The sequence below is a fragment of the Atta cephalotes genome (genome assembly GCF_000143395.1).
Source record: "Atta cephalotes unplaced genomic scaffold scaffold00040, whole genome shotgun sequence".
NCBI classification, from domain to species: Eukaryota; Metazoa; Arthropoda; class Insecta; order Hymenoptera; family Formicidae; genus Atta; species Atta cephalotes.
This window is the reverse complement of record NW_012130104.1, coordinates 1440908-1446577: the sequence shown is the minus strand read 5'-3', so window position 1 is coordinate 1446577 and position 5670 is coordinate 1440908.

The following is a 5670-nucleotide window of genomic DNA, read 5'->3' as shown; positions in this document are numbered from 1 at the left end:
ATATATATATATATATATATATATATATATATATATATTTATTTATTTATTTATTTTTTATTTATTTATTAAATGAAGATAATAAGCAGGGATATAAAAGATATTAGATGTTGATATAAATGGGTGGAGATAAAAAAATTAACGAAGAGGATCAGGATATTTATATATCCAATATTATTTGCGTAATTTACGAAACAACCTCGTTGGCCTCGTTGGTCCGACGAATCATTTAACTTTCACTTTCGTTCCTTTTCGTCCGTATCGTCCTACTGTTGTTCAGCCTCGGGAAAACGAAGGGAACTTTGTTCAATTTTTTTCTGTTTTATATCCGTTTCTATCAATGTAGAATAACTTTAATCTCAATTTAACTTACTCTTCATCTTTTATTATATTTATATTCGAATTCTTAGAAGAGATTCCTAGAAAGAGATAAAGAATTATTTGAAATTAAAATTAAAATACAAAATTAATAGAAACAAGCATTAATCGGATTGCTAAAAACTTGCAAGACCTAGCCATGCGCTATTTAATTTCTTCTCTATGTGCCGTTTTATTTAAAAAAGGGAAAAAGATTAAATCAGTTTAACAAAAATTTTTTAACAAAAATTGCTATGATGAAAAATCAGAGATTGATTTTAAAATAATTATAATCCTGTTCTTATTAAAGATTAAATTTTATTAGCACTTAAATATAATAATATATGAAAATTTTAAAATTTCCCTCCTGGGTTTCTCGGTTAAGCAGTTGCTAAATCGAATTTTTTTTCAACTCATTTTGATTATCGCAAAGTCTCTCCAATTTAGAGTAGAAATACGTTCCGATAATAAATATTCACAATAAATATAAAAACACGATTAATATAATAAATTTGCAAGCGAGGTAATATGTTACATCAATTTGAAAGATATCTTAAGGAGGTAAAACAAATACAATATGTTAAAAATTACTTGAAAAAAATTACAGATTATTCTAAATTACATTTAGAAGTAATACAAAAAAATTAGACAGTTAACTATCTGGATCAAAAGTTATTTCAATAAAAAGTAATATTTTTTTAATTTTTAAATTTGTACCCTAATAGAAATATATGAAAATGTATTATAAAATAATGATAAAAATCTCAATTTTTTAATGTAAGTACTTTATGAATTCAAAAATGTTTATGTACAGTTACATTGAGATGCAGAAATTAATTGTTCAGTAAATAAACAAAATATTTGTTATAAAAAATAATTTTCAATGAAACTTGCATAAGCATTTTAGTCATTTAAAATATTTATATAAAAAAAAGTTAGATTTTTGTTATTATTTAAAAAATTTTTGTTTATAACAATAAAACCGATCAAATATTATATCAAATAAAATAATCTATAAAAATGTGTTGCTTAATAAAAACGAAATATTATGGACACAGCTTTCACATAATAGTTTGTTTAAAGTATAAATATTAATATATGTATTTTATAGTCTTACAACCTTAAAAAAATATTTGGAGTCTGTCAATCATTGATTTCGAGAATTATTGAATTAACTCCTTTGATGGATATATACATCTCTTCCAATTTACTTTGATTCAATAATCCTTCCGATGGCGCGGCGTTTCGTGTTCTTTTTTTCGATCCAGGCATATTAAAAGAGTCTCCTACATTAGGAGGCCGAAAATAAGGTGATTTTTCGTAATTTTTGTTCATAAGAAAGATTAATGTTTATCGATTTCAAACTTTTTGCACATTTTAATGCACCACCAAACTAAATGTTTATGTTTTTATTATTTAGAATACTTTTTTCACATAAAAATTTGTACGTACTCTACAATAATGATGTTAAAACATGCAAAAGTTTGAAATCGATAATATTCTTTATGAAAAAAAAAATTACGAAAGATCATTTTATTTTCGACCTCCTAATATAGGAAACCCTCTTAATGAGATTTTTCGTCGAGAACAGGAGGTCGCGGGGAAACAAAGTGAAGAGAGACATGGCGGTGGCGGGCTAACTTAGCAGCCGGATTCGAGTTCACTGACATTTCAGAGCACGCGCGATACGATCCTGTTTTGTTCGTAAACACAGTAATAACAGCATCGCCGACAACGATGAAAACAACGGCGAAGAAGACAGCAATGAAGAGGAAGAAGAGAACGACGATGCATTGAACATTGACGCGCACGTGTATCGTTCGCGCGGAAACATGACGCTCGCTCGCAAACGGATTCGATCTCGTATCTAGCATTTCGCCACGCCGGGCTCGGAAACATTGTCGATATCTGTATATATATAGTACTCTTTAAACGCGTATGCAGAACAATCTGAAAACTCCTGAGTCATTTAAGATATTTTCAGGATTTAGTTCCAAGTAAGAAATGCGTCGCGAATATCGGCAGATTGGATTTGAAATATTTACAGTGATATCCTTGACATCCGATTTGACGATCGACAGCAGAATCCACATAACTGTTTATTAATCAATAAACTAAATACTGTATATAGATTACGTTAAAATACGTAGCAGACAGCTGCGAAAACATCGTGGTATATTGCAAGCATCGCAAACGAACACCGTGCGTTTTGCATATCTACATAATGAATTGTTGACATTATTGCCACTGTTGACACTGTAATGCTAGACTGAATGTGTAGCATTGAGAAATTACCTGTTCTATAGTACAACCAAACATATTACAGCTCTCATTGATTGCAATACAAATAAGATCCTTGACGTTGAAATCGAGATCCTCATAATTCTACAATTATTGCGAATCGTACGCACGCTTTTATTTGAAATTAACTGTAGAATTGCTTGGAAAAACATTTGTATTTTCTTTCAAATCATATAGCAGTGAACAATAATAAGTAAGAGCATGATTCCTAAAAAAACAAGCACCTCTCGTGACAGTTCATTTATTCATCGACTGTTGCGGTCATTTCAGAAGACGCTTTGATAATCGCCGTAATTATTTGCAATCGATAGAGACCGTTTCCATCACATATGCTTTTAATACGCTTTTCCAATCTACGTTGTTTGTCTCACCTTCACCTTCGTAACTTATGGAGAAATAATACATATATAACTTCTTACATATATAATTAGAAATCGCCTTGTATACGGAATTATTACTTTTAGATTAAGTCTAATTGCGTCATACATACTTGTATATACATACTTTTTTATACTTTTCTTTTTTCCTTTCACTTCAGTCTCTTCCTAGACTTTTATTTCCAATGTACAAGGCGAAAAGATATGCAAGAATTAATAACGTCGCGATACTATTTTCTTAAAAAAAAATAATATATATATATATATATATATGGTATATATATATTGCACACAGAAAAATATCATTCTATTGCTAAGAAAAGTGATGATTCAATTTAATCTCTTCCATTTACGTAACAGTTGTCTTTAACAAAAAGTATTTTCTTAATAATCTTAAAACGTATATACTTATTACACAGTTATTACAAATTTTAAAAAAACTTACTATTATGTTTGCGTAATTCTTCTTTCAAAAAAAAGAATTTCTTTCTTTTGAAAAATATTATAAAATTGAAAGAAACGGAGAGGAAGAACTTCATCAGATGTGCCAAAGGACTTACGAGTATCGCCCGTGTCGTGATCCATTGTTAATGCCATGAACGACTTCATATAATAACTATACTAGGCAAATTAAATTTGTTATAATTTAACAATCTTGATTAAAATATTAAACTTACTCAGAATGTATTTTGAATAAATTTGATGCTTGTGATAAATTTGATAAATACTTGTAATAGATTTATGGATAAATTCATACATGAATTTTTGAAATAAGTAATTTTAAAACAAGTAATTATTACTCATGTACAGTATGTATTTTTCTGTATGTATATATATATATATATAGGGTAGTCCCTTAAATCGACCATCTGAAATCGACATAAAATCGTTTATTTTTGATGATGTAAAGAAATGTTTCAAATGAAAGTAGAAGAGTTTCAAGAAGGATGGTCCGCGCGTATTTTGATCATGTTGGTTTTTTTTTTAGGTGGAGGCGTTAAAAATATATGAGTTATCTTCACTTTTTTTAATGGAATTGTATGATTTTTTTACACAATATGATTTCTTTAATTATTCTGCATATAAAAGTATTAAGGTAGTAATATCAAAAAATTAATAGTTTTTGAAATATTTTACACCTTATTCTGGCAGAATAATGAAATGAATCAGTTAATGTAAAGAAAATATCGTTGCTTTAAAAAAATATGTATGCAAAATGAATAATCTTTTAAATAAGCAACTATGTGTTTACTTCATAAAAATATTAAGGTATGATTATCAAAAAATTAATAGTTTACGTTATTTAACATTTTATGTCAATATGTGTCAGAATAAAATGTAAAATATTTCGTCAACTATTGGTTTTTTGATATCAAAAAATGGAGGTAACCTTCATATTTTTTTGATTTTTTGACGCCTCCACCTAGAAAAAAAAACAATATGAAAAATATCTCCCTCGAAACCGTTCCACCTTCGTTTAAAATATTTTTTGTATCATCAAAAATAAGCAAAATGTTCAAGATGTTTGATTTAAGTGGATCATCCTGTATATTCATTTATTATAGTTTGTATACATTTATCTAACATTAATTTTGAAGTTTATATAATCATATCCAAACCATATCATGGTTTGATGCGATTCCGTAACGATATTATTGGTGCGCGAGAACTAAAAATAAATCTATTCCGAGGGCAAGAGAGAAATTTAATTTGAATCTCTTAATCGCATCTCGCACTTGATAAAATGTGGATAGCTCGAGATTAGTCTGTAGTTTATCTCTAGATTAACTCAGCTTGCTTCCTCTCTTTCTCTCTGAAGTATAGTTAGCCTAGAATTTCATTTAGAAAAGGAAACTCTTCTTCAAATACTCTCAGATAAAGATTTTTTTCAATATTTAAGAGCTCTTGTTTGGAAATAATAGGCTTTCAATTTAAATGCATTTTCCTGACAATTTAAATTCGATTTAATCACTTTTTCGTTTGATTACTTGATCTGTCTCAATGTTATAATTCAGTGAGAACACTGATATAATTAGGAACAAATTAATCATTTTTCATTATTTAATATCATTAATATATGTATCATCCATACACAGAAAAATATCATTCCATTGCTAAGAAAAGTAATTACTTAATTTACTTTCTTTCTTTTAAATAACGATTAACAAAGAATATTTTCTTGATAATAAGCTAAATAAAGAATATTTTCTTGAGAATAAGCTTAAAACAAATTTTAGACAAATTGATTGAACGACATATTGAAAACAAGAATTTATTTATTTTTCTTTCGAAAAATATTATAAAATTCATCGAAGAAACTTTAATAATAAACAAATAAAATCTGTTTTAATTTAATAATTTTTATTGAAGTATTAAACTTATTAAGATTCAGAATAATATTTTGAATAAAATTTGATGCTTGTAATAAACTTAGATATCTGCGGATGTGAACGTTTAAAATATTTTAAACAAGTAATTATTATAATTATTTGCATACAGTATGTATTTTTCTACATAAATTTATTATCGCCTTAATGCTTTTTCGGACGTGATGCTTTGCATTCAACAACGATTTTCGCAACATGGAGCCTGTCTTGCTCCAAATTTGTCTGATATCGAGATCCCATTCGGCGTT